The following is a 20,655-nucleotide window of genomic DNA, read 5'->3' as shown; positions in this document are numbered from 1 at the left end:
TGAATACTTGTGGTATTGGTGCCCTTGTACATTTTTTGATGCTTTTGACCATTGTTTGATTCTATGTGAGCAATGTAAGATAATGGCTAAACGAATGAACCAAATTTTGGGCATCAAGAATAATGAATTTTTTTCGCATGAGAGAACTTCTATGTCAACAAACAAGAAGTTGTTTTTATGTGCTCATTGCAAAGTGCATGGACATGACACTGAACGATGTTGGAAGTTGCATCTAGAACTTTGTTCAAAGAAAGGTAAAGATATTATGTTGCATAATGCAAGGGAAATAAAAGGTGTCAAAGAGGAATATCTACAGTCCTAAGCAACCGTCAAGACAAAATTGTGCAAGAAGAGAACCCACAAGCCTAGGAGAGGCAAGATTTGGGTAGACTTATTGTAAAGTTGATTTCTAAAATTTTGTAAATACTTGTTGTCATTACTTTTTTAGTTACTTTTTTAATGTGAAAATTATTGTGACTATTTTCAACAAGTAGATTTTTTTTATTGATGTATGCATTGACTTGTTATAAGTCCACATGTTCAAGGACTTTTGTGAAGTTGTCTACAAATTTTCATATGTTCACTAACACAAGTATTTGATTTGAAACTTGTGTGAATTGAATCTTTGTTTTTAAGATTCTATAAGATTACTATGTATTGTAGGCAAGGTCAATCATAGCATGGAAAATTTTGTAGCAATGTGCTTCTCATGTACAAGCTCAGCTTGAAGACGTTAGAGAAAATTTATTTTGTTTATGATTTCCAAGATGGAGTAAAGTTTGTCTTCAACAGTTTAAACTTCAAGATGAAATGTTTTTGGAGCCATACAAATATGAGGGTAAAGAGAATGTTTAGATTCCACTCATCAATATTTTTTCCCGCAACAATGATAAGAATGATGGCTCAATTCTTAACAGGACAACAGGTCTTCATGAGGATGATAAGTGAAGTGCCTTGATTGGGGCTTGAAGGGAACCAATTGAAGATTTTTCATTTTGGATTGAGTTTTTTGGTGTTTTTGAGTTCCAACCTCTTCATATTGACTAGGTAAGTAAACTTTTGAAGTCAAAAAGTTCCTAGTGGGGAGGTGTGATTAGGTGATCAATTTTAATCTAAAAAATTAAAATTCCCAAAACTTCTTGAAATTGGTGCCAAAACGAAGAGCTCGTCGATTTGAAGCCAATGTAACTTGAATCGCTTAAAACCGATATCATATGCTCCCGATATCGTGTTATGATCATTTTTCCAAACAGGTAAAATCGTTGCAGGTACGTTGACTAGGCAAGGTGATTGGAAAAGATGATTATACAATGTGGTCCAATGGTAGGCTACCACTTGTCCTCTCTAGATTGGTCAGATTTTGTTGGTTATTGATTTGCGAGTTCGTGGTCCAATGGGTGGAAGCCATGTGGGCTAGTGGTGGGAAACCACGTGGCCTCCCAATGGTTGGTCAAAATTTTATGGTCGAGGGCCAAACTGCCCCACAGGATTCAAACATGAGACCTCGTGCCCAAAACTATCAAGCCTTACTGTTAGGGAGCATTACGTTTTTGTTAACTATAGTGCAAATGAATTATATATGTTTTGCGAAATTGTTCATTAGGGGAAGGGGCCAAGGCTAAGCCCTAGCACTGACCACCCCATGCCCATGGGACCATAGGCAAGGGAGCCAAGGGCTAGGGCTTATCCCTCACCCAAGGTCTTGGCATCATCACAATACAACACAAGACCAAGTCATATACCCCAGAAGTGCTAACAGTTCGAGCAAAGGAAAAGGGCTTATCCCTTAGTCACCCCATAGTTTATGTGACCCTAGGCGCAAGATGAGGGGTGTAGGGTGACGGTGCCAAAGTGAGGGGGCTAGCCCATGGTCTCTTGGCCTTTTACATGACCTTGGCTGATACGAAAAGCACTTCTGGGAAGGCGCTAAGATGTGGGGGTCAACCCCAAGTCCCGTGGACCTCATGTGACCTCGCACACTAGAGGAAAAGGAGCCCAACGGGAAGGGTAGGATGTTATCCTGACCCATGGCTCCCTGGCACCATATGAGCCACTCACATGACTTCTAGGGTGCCTAACCAGTGAGGGTGGGTGTTAAGGCCCAACCGTCGGTGTTATGTGCCCAAATGACCATGATTTTCAGTCTCAAGGCATGAGAGGCTAATTTAAAGGTCTAACAAAATGAACATCTAGAGGGAGGAATTTTCGCTCTGTTAGAAATATTCAGGGGGGATTTGTGGGACAATTTAGGAGAGAGATTGGAAGCTCATAAGGTTTTGATATTTTATCCAAATTAAGCTCAAAATTAGGCTACTTAGAGGTTTTTGGATGTTATGAATCCATTGGAAACCTCTAGTTTCTGATTTGGACACATCTAAAAGGTCTTTTTGTAGGTTTGAGACTAAATATGTATGGATCAGTAAGTGTTTGGAAGTAGTTTTGGGAGGTATGTGGGCATGGACAAGACCTTGTAGGGGTATCGTCACTTCCAGAAGCCTACTGTAGCAGTTGTAACCATCAGGGTTTAGATTAGGTTCAACTTATCTTATCATGAAGTTTTTGATTATGTGCTTCAATGTGGAATTGAAGGGTTCACATGATGTTTTTAGCTCATTTCAGTTGAATTTTGTCATCTTTGTAGGAGATGTTTTGAGTTGTTGTTGTTGTGAGAATTCTTTGTAGGAGAACATTACCTTGTATGGGTAATAGCCACATATTTACCTATAGGAAATGTTTATGTATTTCATTTGATAATTGAATATATGAGTGGTCTAGTCATCTTGACAGGGACGAAGATGTAGCCCGGGAGGGGTGAACTCCTTCAACAAACCTTTTGTCTTGCTCTTCTTTATGTCTGCATGGATTATGTGTTGTTATGTTCATTATGTTAAGTTACATATATATATGGATTCATGATTTTAAGAGTCATAGTAAAACCTGTTGTTTCAAGACCCATTTTAAACTTGCAAAGCATTGACACAGTCCTAAGTTTTGTTTCATTTGATTTTGGAAAAGAGGAAGAAATCACCTAATCCAATTTCAGATCACCAAAGGAAGCTAGGTCAAAAGCCAGTGTCATCTTACTCTTTGTGGGATCAAGGATCATTCTTGAAGAAAGCTACATTCATCAAGGAGATGTTTTCTATCCTCTATATCATCATCAACATCAAGGAAGTAGAAAGAATAAGGGGCATCCTATCAAGTAAGTATATTCCACATCTGAATCTGACAAAATATATTTTTGCAAGAGAATAAATAAATTGGTTGGGGCTTCAAACTATATTGCATGGAAGAAAAGGAAAAATTTGAATCTCATTGAAAATGAGGTTAAGGAACATGTCAAAGGTTCTATCACTAAACCAAGAAAGGAAAATGCTAAATCTCTTGCCAAGTATATGAAAGGGGAAGTTAGGGCTCAAAGGATATTTTATGTATCTTGCCTCTTTGTGGTTTATGCATTGGTAGTTGTTTGATGAATAAGAACACTAATAACCTAAGTAAAATAATATTCTCATCTAAAGAAGTAAAAATCCCTCACAAGCAGTTACTAATAGAAGAGAAATCACTTAATTGATATGCCCAAGATTTTTCAACACTACCTTTATAGAATAGATCTAAGGGAATAATAAAAAGATCCATAGAGTATAGGACTAGCAATTTCCCATAAAGGTGCAAAGACATATCGAAGGAATAGAAAATTTGGGAAGATTATCTTGAAAAACAAAATCACTAAATACAAAAACTCTTATTTCTAATAGATAAAAATTCATTTTTTATTATAAATTTATAATTAAAAAAACTTTTCAAGTTTGGGTTGGGCAGACAGTATTTAAGTAAAAATAAATAACTAAAAATTGTGAAGACAAATGAATATCAAGGGTTTGAATGAAAGTGAGTGCATGTCCACAACCACTCACAATATAATATTTAAACTTTTTAGTAATGAATAAAAAAGAAACCAAATAATTCAATGCAATAATAATATCAATGTTTATGTATTTTTTAATTCATGCTAATGTACCTTTGTATAATGAATTAGTGAATGCATTTTTAACTGATATTGATTCCCAACCACCCTAAGAATAACATGCCACAATATGTAAGACAAACAAATCAAGGATACCCTTTGCAAGAAAGAATTATAGGCAACAATCATGGAAAATAAGGTCGGGAAAATTCAAATCCATGAAATGAATGGTTAAGGTAAGTATCATGCATCATGACAATCAGAGGAATATAAAATGGACTGGAGGAAGCTTGATATCATAACCACAATAGAAAGCAAGATTTTGGTAAGGATGGTTAAGAGCACAATCATTGTTCTTCTAGATAAATTCCCACAAGCTTTGGAAACGAATTCTCTAAGGTGATATGCTCCATTAAATAAGGGGATTTCATTCAAATTGCAGAAGCTCAAATTTTCCCATATTTTCTGGTGTGTTTTACATTTGTTCTCACCAAATTTTATAATATAGTTCTGCTCTTTCCAATAAGTGTGAGCGCACAACCACTGTAACTACTACAATTATTAGTCTAAGAAGCCATGTTTAGATCATTAATAAGATTGTTTATGTGATCATATGTATGACCACATGGGTCGAAGTTTTCTTGCCTTGAATTTGTCTGAATGAACAAACACTAGAGTAATTTTGTTAATTCACATCATCCATGGACCCAGGTGGGTTGAGAAAATCAGAGACATGGAGGCTCTTTTGTCCTTCCTAAAGACTTCTAAATATGATTCAATGGGATCAATATCCAAATTCATTGTGGAGAACTCACAAAATGCATGCCCATGGAATGATATTTGGTGTACATAGCACACAAGAGAAGTGGTTGACATAATTTTTTCCCAATTAGCATTGAAAGGTGACTTGTCACCATGTGTTAATAACCTCAAGGTATTGCGCACTATGAATTTTTCTTATAAAAAATATTTAATAATGAAAGAATTCCATCAGAGTTTATGTAGCTTAAAGTGTTCCTAGGAATACATGGCCTTAGTTTTAGTTTTCTATGGGATTTTATTTCAAAATCACTATCTAATATTTATCACCTTCAATGGATGAAACTCTCATATATAAAAGTTTGAGAAGGTATGTACTTCTAATGGTCTTAGTGGAAGTATTCCAACTTGTTTGAGTTGTTGAAGCCATCTGGATTCTCTATCAATTTTTTGTGTTGGATCTAGTTAGATCAAACTCATTTTTAACCCCAAATCTGTAATTTTCAGATAGTGTTTATGGATTCATTCAATGGATACTAGCCTAAACTTTAAATAGATGCACCTAAAAAGAGTTAAGGTGTCCCTAATCTCAGTAGAAACTTCTATGGAAGTTCTATGAGCTCTTTTTAATCACATATTTACTAATATTTTAGGATCTTTGACTAATTGTATCTAAGCTTCAGTTAATACTCAATGACAATATGTACATAGCCTTCTTTGAGATCTATGGAAATTTTCTCTGCTCCTTGTCCATCGACCAAATATATTGAGCTTGTGCTCCATGGAAATCTAGACACAAGCTTCCCAACTTCTATAGTCGTCTTCATCAATCATTGTAATCACTTTTTTTCCACCATGCCAGAGTCTTGGGCTAGCCATATCATGTTGCTAGATTTAATGGAAAATTCACTTACAAGTGAATTTCCTAGTACCTTGAACTTTTAGGATATTTGACTATTTGTATTGAAGATTTAGTTGATACTCAATGGCAATATGGACATTCAATGACATTAGAATTTTAATTTGTGCATTGGATTTTCATTCCCTCAATTGATCACATATCTTACTAAGTTTCTGGTTATTACAATAATAGTGTAGGTGTTGATTTGCACTATTAGAGCAGAGATGTTATTCCAGAAATAATAATTCACCTTTGAGAGAGAGAGAGAGAGAGAGGGAAGGGCTGCATGAATAGGAAGATTGTATGGAGCCCACTATGAAGCAACTTAGAATCCCACAAGGAGTAGGAGAAAGAAAGACAAAGAATCTAAAGTGAATTTAGGGGTCGAAAGGAAGGTAATCAAGCATGAGGACTTGGGAGTTGAGAACAAGCCATGTGAAAGCTTTCAAGATACTCTACCCCTCTAAAGGATAAATTGTTGGTAGAGGAAACATAAAGATTTAAGAGAGAAGGATTCCATATGGGATAGATTAGTGCCCTCTTTGTTCTCTACGAAGGATCCTTGGGATACTAGAGGATGCATAAATGTGTTTAAGACATCTACAGATTCCCAGTGGATGGTCAAATATTTAATAGATTTTGTCAGCCTAAACGAGAACATAGAATCCGAGCTTGGAAATTCAGTCCATAATATTTCTGTTATTGACAGGGAATTCATAAAAGAGAGGTCGGCCTTAGTGGAGGAGCATTTTGTTAAAAAAAACCTTGACACTTGCATATTTGCTGTAGAAGGTTGGGATGAAGCATTTAAAATTTGAAGGGATGGAGTGACGAGATCATGTATAGAATCTAGTGGACCAATGGCCCTTCATTAACTGATCAGACGAATCCAAACTCTAGAGATATGGTTTTGGGGCATTATACTAGCCATATACCTTTCTCTTAAGCTATCCTTTGTCTTAATGATTTCTATATGGCCAGAACAATATTTCTTTGAGTTATATGCTAATAGTCTTCTGGATAGGTATAATCAAGTTGTCAATGGAAGATCTCTAAAACTTTCTGTGTTGTATAATCCAAGGCCAAAATGTTTGATCAATGAAATTTTGAAATGTGTTATTGAGTTTATGGTTATAGCTTTTGAAAACTATGTAAACATAAATAATATACTAGCATAATATGGGGTAGGAAAGTCAAGTTCATTTGTAAATCAAGTGTAAACTTTGGATATCAGACCTAGACTCTCATTGCTAGGTAGCAATACCAGACTGTAATATTGTTAATTTTGTATTATTAATGGAAACTTTCTCCTTTATTGACCAAAATAAAATGCATTCTTAATTGGGATATTGGAGAATTATCCCTTTTTTATGAACCATAAATAGTATGTGAGAGGTATATGTTTGTATTCTCTCAAATCATTTCACTAGATAAGTTATAAATTATAACCTTGGGTTGTCAAAAATCCAAAGAAAAATATGTAATAGGTAACGTAAGACACATGCATTACAAAACAACAAAGCTACATGGTAATAATACAAGTACTCTACAAAGATCGTGATTGAACCATTATGCATAAGAAATTTAGTTACGTTGAGAAAGAGTTACCATGTTAGTGGTGTTCATGATGACTAGTCTGAATTCTGATGTGAGAGGGTATGCATATCTCAGTGCAACATATTTTCAGGCACTGTTGGAGGAAAAAAACCTGCAAATCTTGCTACCTCCAAGAGTTCAGTTATGTATATTTGTACAAACATTGCAGAATAATTAGGCTCAAATAATGACCAAACATAGCCACTAAGAGAACAAAGTGAAGCCTCCCTGGTTTGAAGTGGATTTTTTCGAAATTTGAATTTCAGAAAAACCTGCAATATACAATGACTAAATAAAACATAGAAGAAGGTCCTATATCTCAATCCAGGAAACTTTCATCAAAATGTCATTCAAACCAATGAGCAATATAGAGAAAATAATTAAAGAAAATAAGAAACATTACAAGTTTCTTCATACTCAAGGATTGCACTCACAAATTTCCAAATCAGTGCAATTATGTTTAGATTAGGAAAAACCTATAATGTCTAAATGCATATGAAATGAGCCGGCATATCACAAATTTGGAAAAAACGTAATTGCAAAACTTAAACTCAAAATCAACAACTTGAGTGTTACTAGAATTTAAACCTTGAAAAACTCTTTATATTATTCCATTCCTCTACATGGGAAAAAAAATTCTTACCTCATGTCTAGTGCCAAAAGGTTCCTAACCAACCATACAGTTTGTGGTGCTTCAATTTATTCTATTTATGAAGAGGATTTTATGGTTGTTTAGACAATCTCATGCATTGGAAAATTGCAGTTGTACCAAAAAAAATGTTCATACCACAAGAATAGTTCTACTTATATTCATAAATTCCATTACAGTTCTACTTCTATTCATAAATTCCCATTACAAGAGAGAAAGTAATGAGCGTGTTGATCTAATAGAAAAAGTAGAAGTTATATAACAACCCTAAATCTATAAGAATCTGCACCTTTTCATTTTTTCTCATTCTTTCACATGGAAGATTTGGATCCAAGTTTTTGTTAGAAAAGCCTGTCTAACAATTCTCTTCGATGTATGCAGTAATTGGGTTTTATCACCCCCTTTTTTATCATCATATTTTAATATTGATAAATAGCTTTTCGTGAATGGTAATATATATTCAATTTCTCAACAACTTTTACCGAATTGCATTGTATATTCAAATTTGTCAACAACTTTTCCTGAATTGCATTGTATATTCAAATTTGTCTTTCATATAATAAATATACAATTTCTATTCGGAATAGTAAATATACCGTACCATTTTTTCCATACATTCAAATTTGTCTTTTATATAGTAAATATACAATTTCTATTTGGAATAAGTAAATATAGCATACAGTTTTTTCTTTTGCACTATATTCAAATTTTCTTTGATATAGAAAATATACAATTTCTGTTTGAAATAAGTAAATATACCATTTTTTCTTTTTCTATGAAAAAGAAAATCAAGACAAACACAATAATATGGAAAACAACATATCATGAATACCCAATTGTTTACTGCAAGAACATACAGCAAGAACACAAGAAAACAATAATGTTTGACAAAGAAATTCCATTGTTGGGACATAGAACCAAATCGAAAAGGTAGAAAAAAATAGAGCAAGGGAAAAATGATGTAACTTGAGAGCGTGAAGTAATTCTGAAGACAGGCTTGTAATTTAGGAAATCTGTTTCCGTCGACAATCAATCCATCAATAACGCTATGTCTATACTACATCACATTGGAACACCAATATCAATATATGAATAGAATGACATTTGCGAACAAACAATAAATAGATTAAAAATGGAATGTCATTTGCAAAGACATAATTAACTAGATTGAAAAAAAGGTAGCTTTAATTAATAAAGCTCCATTAATTTATTTATTAACTGGGACTCCATCGACTGGATCGATGATTATGCAACTGGATGCGTAGAATAAAAGATGTGTAGAATGGGTTTAAAGCCACCAATTTTCTCACATTTATAGGTCACAAACATTGTGGTTGACTATGTATCCAAACATGGACTCCATTGCGAAGTGAACGTCATGCATTTTCAGGTCAAGATCTAGGATGCGGTGCACAACTCTGGCACTTTTCCGTTCTTTTGACTCCAGTTAGTCGACATTATTTTGACTTCAGTCGACATGTTTGAACACCTGTAGTTCTTCCAGTGTATATTAGCCTTCTTGTCTAACTCTGATTTCCTCCTACAGTGAAAAATATAATCCATTTTTGTTTTCTTCCACTATGGGAGTTTGTAGATGGAGATCTACCTGGATCATTATGGGAGTTTGCACATGGAGATATACCCATATCATTATTGCTTAGCATAATCTATTTCTTGGGTATCGCCCTTTGGGTGTATATAGACAGACAATGCAATCAATTTTCATGATAGTTTTGAGTAATTTATTTATCAACTGGGATTACAAACAATTAAAGCTCCATTACAATAATTTCCAACAATTTATTTATGAACTAGGATGACACCAAAGCGTTTTAATTAATAAAGATCCAATAATTATGGGCAGATATTTTGAATTTTTTGTCTTAATAAGCTCCACTAGTTGTAGGTAGATATTTTGAATTTCGATTCAATGCCTTTGGGGACTTTGAACCTAGGTCTGAACACTGAAAGTGTTTGTATTAACCATTTGACTACGACCCTAAACCATAATTGGTAAAATGACCTCATATAGTATGGAAATCCTTAGACAAGATGACAACCAATTCGGCTCAGAATATTCTTGAGGTAAAAAGAAAGCATCTCAGAATATTATCGAGGGAAAAACAAAGAGTCATGATGTACATATCATCTAATAGTTTAAGGTGAAAGGAACCTACATAATCATTGGCCTTCAAATCAACAGTGGAACTAACTGTTTCTCTTTATGAACATTGTTAAATGCAATAGGACCTGGACCTTAATTGCATGGGGAGCTTAAGAAAATGTTTACTGGCACATATAATTTTCGCCTTCAAAAAAGGAAAAAAAAATGTTTCTAAACACAGCCCAAATATAAACAAAGAGAGTTTAGGGTCAAGGATTCACCTATTTTAGTGTGAAGATGAGTGTCTTATAGTAGCTTGAGAGGGTCTTCAAGTATAAACTGATTCGTTTGACACGCAGGGGTTGAACTTGTCAGTTTAGAGCAAGTCTTGGTGAGTTTCAACAAAGCTTCCAAGAGTCTTGGTGAGTTTAAGTTGAGTATAAGGTTTAGGAAGAGACTTGGTAACACTTGCAAGTCCCTAACAAATCTCATAACATCAGTACCAAGCATAACTCTCCACTGCTTTTAGACACCTAGAAAATGATTTATTGTTATAACATAGTAGTGTGAAGTGAGTATTGTATTCTCCTATTCTAGTTTGTGATACCAGTGTCTCAATGTAAGAATGTTGCCAGCATGTGATAATTCTTATATTATAAATAAGGGGGATGATGGTTGTATGGGAATTATCATGAATGTAAGGCATTGGATTTAATAATATACGCTGGGACATCTGTAGCAGTTCAACATACGCATATTGTGGTTTGAGACAAGATGCTTGAAAATAGTTACAAGATAGTATTTGCTTGTAAGGTTATGCAGAGGCATTAGTCTATTAGATTGGTATATAATGAATACAATGAGTCCTATCACTAAAACATTAGTTCAGCACAAGAATAAATTGACAGGTTCTAAAGAAAATCAAGACATTCAGAAATAGAAATTTCATTTGTATCCACTAATGACAAAAACAGATCAATGGGACTCAAATAATAAATAAATGATGACATAGAATATAGTTCCTAGGGCATATCTCCAAAAGTGAAAAAAAACAAATGACATAGTAACAAATAAAAGTGGGGTTGGCCTAAAATGGGTAGGCCCTAGAAAGTGAATTACAACCTTGGGAAGACAGAGTGAAATCTATGCCACAATGGAGAGAGAAAGTCAGCTAAACCATGAGCAGAAAGTTGGAGGCAAAATAGTCTTTAGTCAGTGTCTAAACTAGAGGGGCAGCCTATATCAATGATTGTGAACTCACCAATACTAAGCCTGATAATGTTATTGAGAGAGTGGTCTGTAATTCAAATTTAACAATTGAGCAGACTTAGTCATAGTCCATTAGCCCACTACAGTCAATTGAAATTCGATGCACTTACTTTTCCAATCAGAATTGTCTATGACAAAGTGAGGAAGATCCCTACAAACAACAACTATTTTATATTTTCTATTGTCTCTTACAAAGGCAAGCCAAGGTTTCAAGATAGTAAAACAAGCTCAATGGCCTTATAAGTTCAAATGGTTTAAATGAAGAATACATGTGGTCCACAAATTTATAAGTGACCAAAGTAACCAGAACATGGAGATTATTAAAACTTAGCAAAAACATTTTAAAATAAGCCTAAAAATCTACTATAATCACGTTGATGCCAAATAGAACACTAAAAGAAAAAGATTTGCAAGAACATACAAGGTTACATAGAGATAGAACACAATATGTACCAATTCAATCAACCCAGATAGGACAAATCAATTAACCTAGATACAAATGATAAGATTATCTCAGTTTTTGTGTTCTATACTTAATCAGGGGATAAGGAGAGATTCATTTTCTTCCACTCTCCCTTGGTTTGGGACTACAATATTGTTTTCATTTTCTTCAAATTTTCATCCCTACCAAATGTGATACTCTGTGTAAAGGAAAATAGGCCCGCAATGCATATTGGTAGGCAAGGAAAGCATTACGAATAGTGCTTCAACATGTAAGGGAATTCCCACTTACAATAGACCATAACCCTAAGATAATACACTCCTTCCGATTCATAGGAAATTGTAGATTATTTTGAATTTTCATGTCTGTAGTTCACTTACATGGGATTATAACACAACTTGTGTCTAGATTATCCCTCTTTACATGCATTTAGGAGTTGAAAAAACCATCAATCCAATGCACTAGTTGAATCTACATGCATATTGATTCAGAGCTTTGTTGGTGGAGTGATGTGGTGAGGAATTGGTTTATGTAACAGCTCAAGAATTGAATCTCGAGTGCCACATGGAGTGAGTAGAAGACATTACATAGATGATTATTGCTTGTATCAAAAGCTAGAGTATTGGGTTTAACCACCAATGATAGTATGTATGTCATGTATTTTCATTGGATTTGAAACCAAGCATTATACAATAAGAATTAAACACACGGTGAATCATGATGGTGTATCAATCTTTTGCATTTGGAGTGATTCATTTTAGCTGGATATCCACATGCAGAGGAGTTGCACTAAAAATAGAGTCCTCAGTGACAGAGTTTTACAGAGCCTTGGTTTCTTTTATCGGCCTACTTACTGTTATGTTTTAGCTGGTTGATGTGTGCAATCTATGTTGAAGATAGAGACCATGTAGCCAATTTTAAGATCAACATCTTTGTACAAGAATAAGAACAAAGATCAGAGTTTAGTTTCCACAAAGTATCCATGTTAATGAAGCGAGTGGGTTATAATTCCCTCACTTATGGATAAGTTATTGAAAGGGATCACATGTGGATACATGAGGAGGTTACTAAAGATGAATTACAAATAGTTATGTCATATTTTCACAAGGGCAAGTCCAAGCCATGAATTATAAATGCAATTTTTTCATGCTACATTTCTTCCATGTTCATTTGCTCCATGTTTTATATGCAAGCATGCATCATACCTAATACAGTTAATGTCCCTGAAGTAGATTTTTAGCAGATTACAGTTCCAAACCCTCTATGATTCCCATCATAATTACTTATTTTAAATGGAAAAGTCTCGATAAATTCCTAATTGATAACATGACTCATTCTATGGAAAATGATTAAGGAGACACGATTACTAGTGGCCCAATTTCTCATAAACATTTATCACAATTAGATGTCTCCTTTCTGGATGTAGAAATTGATTGCAAACAACAATAAATGTTCCTTTACCCATCAATTATTTATCAACGATGGCATCATGGTGGTTATCAAAAATAGGGCAATAATTGAAGTCCACAAAGAAAACTTCAGGCTTCCTCTGTCCAAACTATAAGCTAAAGGGTTTTCCATTCTAGAGAGTTGATAGGACAATCATATTCTTCATTTTTCTATAATTGTTCTTCATCTAGATAATTGTTAGTGGCTCCATTAATGTCCTCACCAAATAGACCATGATTCAACGGTTTATCCTACTTGCATTTGAACTATCCTTTTGTGTAAGAGTAGTATCACAAGGTTCAAGGATAGTGAAATTCAGAGAATGAGCCCTCGAGTGAAACCTGATTGTTTTGTTCACCACAAAAATCATTGCTGGAAGAGATGTCGAAGAAAATAAAATAAGCCTTGCCCCTCAATAATCTAGGCTCTTAGACACATGATCTATAGCTCTGTATTCTCCATCTACCAAATAATAACCCTAATATTTAATTGTTATCAGAGCTTGTAACATCCAAAAAAAATTAAATCTAAAGATAACCTTGATCTGCACATATTGTCAAAAGAGAAGAACTTGAAATGATTTGAATTTAATACAGTTAATTTTTTATAAGAAAGTTAAAGCCATATGAATACTCACATTGCACATCAACTATGGAATATCAATTAGAGAAGAATCCAAAAATTCTTCAAAATATGAATCCAAGAAACACTCCACCGTAGAAATTCCGTGAATTTGAAAAGTTTCTACTGGTTGAACTTGGAATTGATGTTTTAGGATTTCACTAGGTTGGACAAACCCAAACCTAGACCTACATGTGTTGAATCAATTTTTTTTTTATATCTGACAATGGTCAGTGGAAGCGGGAAATTCCTCTTCCTTACATAATGTGAAAATGTATGTGTTCCCTATTATGTATTGGTTGTTTATTGCTTTGGTGGTGTTATTTGGGCAATATTTAATGTCTTGATTAGGAATTAGGGTGTGTTTGGTTATAATGTATGGATTACATGGAAATGGATGGTGTAATACTTAATGGGTGGTACAAGAAACATAAATTTAAGGTTGGATGTTTTGATGTTAAGGGATTATTTTGTTAGAGTTTTTTATAATGGAGTTGTATTAGTGTGTTAGTGGTTAGATGGATTTCAAGTTAAATGTTTGGTTTTTTTTTAAATCATGGTGCACTAGTAATGAGTTGGAATAATCTGGGTGAGTCACATGATTAAATCTTCTATGCACCACTATAATACTAAGAGTATATCCAAAACTCGCAAGTTAGATATACTAATAACTTATTAATGACATCGACATATGGAGATGAGGGCAGTGCCTACATTTCAAGCCTTATCATAGTAGTGACAACATGTCCCTCTTCAAGAATCAATCCTAGGTGGAGGGGAAAAAAACCATTTTCCCAACCACTTAAACTAAACCCACAAGACAAGTTAGGTGTACTACATTAATGGTTACAAGGCTAGTTGGCTAAGGGTTAACATAGGGATAAGGTGATTAGGGCTTATTAATTATGGTGGTCAAACTATAGTTCAAGGTTAGGGGTTTTATGTGTAATAGATATCAAGGATAAGGAGTCAATTGGTTAAGCATCAATGGGTTAAATGTGTTAGGGGTTATTGATTAGGGGGTTTTAGTTTAGTGGTGTGGGTTAGGGTTTTGAGGCTTGACCTTCTAAGGTTAGAGGGAATTCATGGTCTAGATAATGGTAAAAGGGTAGTGATTTAACAATGGTAGATATTAGTCAACAATGGTCAATGAGGTTCCATATGGTCAATGAAGGTATAAAATTGGCATTAATGCATTGGGATGCCTATGAGTTATGGAGTTATTGTGCTAAACTATTGATAGACAAGTGGATAAGTGGGAAAGGAATTAGTGGGAGAATGTGTGTCTATTTTATTTGTTTAATAAAGATATACATACTACATCTTTTTTTCCAATAAAAAAATCTCATTCTTTTTTCCAAAATAGAATTAAAAACCACTTGTTTCACATGCTTATGGTACATTAAGTTTAAATAGGATTATTGAGGACTTTGTTAACAAAAAGAGACACCTTGTGTGATCCTCAATATTCTCTATTGAATTCCAATATTTTATTGATAGTGTTCTAAATATGGTAACTTAGAAATAGGAATTCCTATAACTATTCACCATTACAAAATTTGTTAAAAATATTTATTACTATTTTAGTACTAATATTTATTCACATAATGGTTTTCTTGTTAACTTCCAACCACATAAATACCTAGTTTTTTCGTGGGCAGGAATTTGAATTTCTATATATTTCATCACCACCATCAAGTTCCATGATCTTCAAAGATCATCATGGCATTGTAGCCTAATTTTGTACTCTAGTTCCTAACTATTTTGTAGCGTAGTCACCATTCCTCGTCAATGAGAAAAGAGAAGGAGAGGTGTAAAATATTTTAGAGAGAGGGGTGGATCTCACACTCAGTAGAGGGAAAATATCTATTCTCAAAGATATCATGAAAATAATCCTCAGTTGATTCAAGCGAAAATCAAGCAAGTGGGAAGAGAAATTTTATGGGAGCAATGTTACTTGATTCATATGGAAGTGATAGTTGAGATTGTTGACTAGGCCAAGTTTTGGTTGAGTGAAATCCATATAGCACTGAGGTAGTGAAAAAGAATAAAGAAAAAGAAAAAGAAAAAATGGAGATACATATAGCCATAATGCCTAGCGATATCCTCCATCAAAGTAGGTTGCAGGAGAGGAGATAGGGCTATCAGACTTGACAGGGTGATGGTAAATGGCCAACCACTATAGTTGGTAGACAAGTAAGAACTCTCACACAAGAGGAGCCACCAAAGGTCAACCACTTAAAGAAGCTAACAAACAATGTGAGGATAGTTACAAGAAATTTGCAAGGGGTTGCTAGCATGGGGGAATAAAAATATAGGTTTTGGGGTGGGCAGAAGAGAACAGACTTTATATTTTGAGAGGAACAAGCCACTAGAAGTAGTGAACATTGTCGCAAGATGACACGGTGGAAATAGAAACTATTAGACATCTAGTCAATCAAGTGGGTTGTTGGGATGTGTGCTATGAGCATACTACAACCATAATTGTAATTACATATGAGCTAGTTGGAGGGTGTCAGAGGTAGAATCACAGTTGGTGGTCAACCATCCCAACTAACCATTCTTCATAGTGGACAACTTCCAAACTAGATTCATAAGAGTGAGGTAGAAAAACTTCAAGGGACTCAAAGTGTGATGGAGTTGCACAAGCAGAGGATGCAACAAAGGAAATAGGAGCTTAGATGGGAATGGGGCAATTAGTGTTGTAAAGGAGTTTCCATGTAGGGAAACTGTGACGAAGTAGCAACCACATATCTAGCCATTAAACCACAAATGCACAAGATAGTCATGCTAATAAGCAGCCTTCATTCTGACTTGCCTCCTCATTTCACAAAGGAGTGTTGTTGAAACACCAAATTTCATTCCATGCAGGTGCACCGTGGAAACACCAAATTTGGTGTTGATGTTAGGTTGTACCAAAAATGCTAAGTTGTGACCAACCCTATGCCTATCCATTATTCTACCCACCATGTTTCCTAGTTCTCCCTTGTGCCTTACACCCTTGTTTCATGTGGGCATGTTGTGGAAACACCAAATTTTGTTCCTTGCAAGTGTGACATGAAAACACCAAATTGTGTTCCATGTAGGCTCTCCTCGGGAACACCAAATTTCATTTTGTACAAGCACACCCTAGAAACACCAAATCTCGTTCCATGCATGGGAACATCAAAGTTTGTTCCATGCAAGTGCGCCTTGAAAACACAAAATTTTGTTATGTGCCAGAGTGCCCTAGAAACACCAAATTTCATTTAGTGCAAGGGCACCTTGCAAACATCAAATTCCATTCTATGTGAGCACATCCTACAAACACCAAATTTCATTCTATGTGAGCATGCCTTGTATACACCAAATTTTGTCCCATGTGCATGTGCCTTGAAAACACCAGATTTTGTTTTGTGTGTGTAGGGATATAAAACTCCAAATTTTGTTCCATTTCTCAGTCATGCACATGAGGGCATGCCAAAAATGCTAAGTTGCAACTAGCCTTGTGCCTATTTTTCATTCAACATGCCTTGTTGTCTAGTACTTCCTTGTGTCTTGCCTCATTGTTTCGTGGAGGCATGTTGTGGAAACAACATTTTTTTTCCATGTAGGTGCATCGTGGAAACACCAAATTTGGTGACGATGCTTGCTCATTTGCAATAGGTAATTCAAAAAACGTTTAAGTTGTCACTAGCCTTATGTCTATCTAGTATTTGGCCTGCCTTATTTCCCAACACTCCCATGTGCCTTACCTCCTCGTTTTGTGTGGGCATGATGTGGAAACACCAAATTTTGTTATGTGCAAGAATTCCCTAAAAACACCAAATTTTATTGTGTGTGCATGTGCCCCACAAACACCAAATTACGGTTTGTCTCTAGTCCACGCACATGAGCCCGTGCCAAAAATGTTAAGTTGTGATTGGTTTTGTGTCTATCTGTTGTTTGGCCTGCTTTGTTTCCCACTTGTCATGACCCTAGAGGCTACACATAGTTACATGACATATTTGGTGCACTATGATCATTGAGTGTGTGACACCGGCATGATTCACAATTGATTAATACTAGAAAAAAGTTACTTCACCTGGACTATGTCTCATAATACGATACTTGTTATTAACAATCTATATTTGTTATTTAGAGGAATATCATAACAACACTATAGAACCAAGTAAAGTATTGTCACATTCATCATCTTATTTAATACTTCAACAATTAAACCAAACATCATTTTTTTTCATGAAACAACTCGAACCTTCTTTATTATTAAACAAGTGTAAACACCAAAATTTAGATCACAACACCAAAATTTGGTAGGATGGCCCTCTAGTGTGATCGCCCCTCTTTATAATGTGCAAACACCAAAATTTGAGCCCTTCAGCATGACCCCCTCTCTTTACAAAGTGAAAACACCAATATTCAGGTGAGTGCCCCTTTGGCACGACCCCCTCTCTTTACAACATATAACAAGAGTTATCACTCTCCATGACCTTTGGTTCAACCTGCAACAATTCAATTATTCTGAAACAAGTCCCAACTAAACCGATCCTCCAAATCCCTAACTAGAGACTGACTGCATCTAGTGTCAAGTCCCCAACTTATCTAGGATGACTTAACTATACCACTAACTGGGCAGTTACTATGTCAACTGGGGAAGTTACTATGTCAACCTGGTTCTCAAGGTTCGGTTATGAGAATGGGGTAAAATACTTGCTTTTTGTCGTATGTATAAAATTACATGCATATTCTGGGTGAAACCACGACATCAATAGAAATAACTTTGGAATTTTGGATTGATGTCTTTGAGCTTTCTTAATACTTAGACAAATTTACTTTCAAGTGTTGTAATCTAGGTTTTGATGGTTTATCGGTAGTCATACATACTCAATTAGGATGTGTATATGCATTGTAAGGGTGGTGCAAGTTAGTGATGAAAGGAAAGTTGTTTCTCTAATGTGAAAAGCCACCTCTAGGGATTTGACCAAGTTTCTTAATTATATAAAACCCTAACCCTAATCATCATTATTTTCAATCACATACTAGCCTTAGCTTTTGTGTATGGGTCAACTATAAGATGTTGCGGTATGTTATACACCATAAAAAGCAGGAAATAAATTTTAATGCCTCGAACATTATAATTGATATCTTCATGGATCATGAGAAACATGATGGCCCTAGTTTTTGTATGCACTACATATATGACATAGCCTAATGTTATAGCTACACAAATGGATAAATGCCAGTATAATTTTAAGAACAATGTTATTGCATGCCTCAAAGTTCCTTGGATTCATATGAAGACTCTTAGTTGATTTCTCTGTTGCTTCTATGCTCAATGCATTTCAAAGTTCAACCGCTTTTCTCATTATTCTTTAGCTAACATGTGAGGATGTTTTGTTTGTTAGCTGGGAATGCTAAGCAAAATGTCAATGGTGGGAAAAAATCAATTTCCATTCTATCATTTCTAAATTGAGATGAAAATTGTTGTGCTATATATTGGTACAACCAAGACTTAGTACACAAGTTGCCTTTATGTTTCTCAAGGTGTTCATACCTAGGTCCCATCCCATAGGAAGCATCATGGGTGCACTCAATGATGCATGATGTTCAACTGTAAAAAAATGGGTTGGAAACAAATCAATTTTTGGTACGTTCAAACTTTAGAGATTGAAATTCTCTGTTAAGTAATTTTGAATTTTGTGAGGGCTTAAGGATGATAAACATGGATGAAACAAGGGAAGGAAAACACCCAAAGCCTCCAATGTATATCTCATATGTCCTTTTCCACTTGGATGAATGTTATGTGACATTTTCCTTCTCTTAAAAAATAAACCTCAATAGTGTTTAACTATTTGTAATGAAATTAACAAAATAAAATATTTTTGTATTATGACAAAAAATTAGCCATTTCGTTGGAATTTTGACGGATGTTGACCAGAGAGATGTTATCCAATTGGAAAAATATTGACTTTTTCAAACGTTGGTATTCTGATAAATAGATAATTGACCTAGTCAAACGTCAGATATCTGATGAACATATTTGGCATCATATATCTTACGAACAAAATATATCGTAAGAAAACTACTACCATGTATCCAATGTATATGACTCCAATATCGCAAATGGAAAACCTATATTTCTCAATTCTATTGTGAGCACAAGTAATTTATACTCCCCATCTCCATGGATTATTGGGAGTGAATTCAATATTATCAAGTCTCTCGAGGAAAAGAAAGGATGAATCACAATGTTTACCAAAATATTTTGTAAACTATAACATCAAATCCCTAAATTAGTCTCTGTTATGAAACCAACTCAAGAAAAAGATAGGAAAGATAGATCAACGCCTTAGAATTCAGCCTTTTCGAGGGGGCAACCTCCTTTACATTACATAAATGAACAATTCTTGGATGATTCAAATGAAAAAACCTCCTTTCTATATATAAGAGTCTAAGGAGTCACAATATAACCCACCCAACCTAACAATAATAATATAAAGCCACAAAAATAACAATAGAGGGATTCTATGGGGCACAGTAATAACAATATGGGGATAATAAGGGCACAACAATATTAATAAGGGGTACAACTACTATAGTAATGGGGTAATCACTAGTATTATAGGGACCCAACATGCCCCTCTCCTTCAAAAAAGTGTTTTCCTCAACGCTTGAGAAGTTATGGATGCTTCTGTATAAAATTCTCATCCTCCCATGTGGAATCTTCAGCGGATAAGTTCTTCCACTTGATAAGATACTTCGAAATTGATCGATTTTGTAGCTGTCGAGTTCTTGTTTCTGTGACTGCTTCCGGTTCCAATATAATTTTTCCTTCCTCGTCAAGTTCTGGCAATATTGTTTGAACTGGGAGCTTGTCGCCTATAACCTTCTTTAAACATGAAACATGGAAAACTGGGTG

This window comes from Pinus tabuliformis, chromosome 6 (assembly GCF_031772625.1).
Source record: "Pinus tabuliformis cultivar Carrire ecotype Pingquan chromosome 6, CPIR1, whole genome shotgun sequence".
Taxonomy (NCBI): domain Eukaryota; kingdom Viridiplantae; phylum Streptophyta; class Pinopsida; order Pinales; family Pinaceae; genus Pinus; species Pinus tabuliformis.
The sequence above is the reverse complement of the archived record's forward strand: the minus strand, read 5'-3'. Positions refer to the sequence as shown.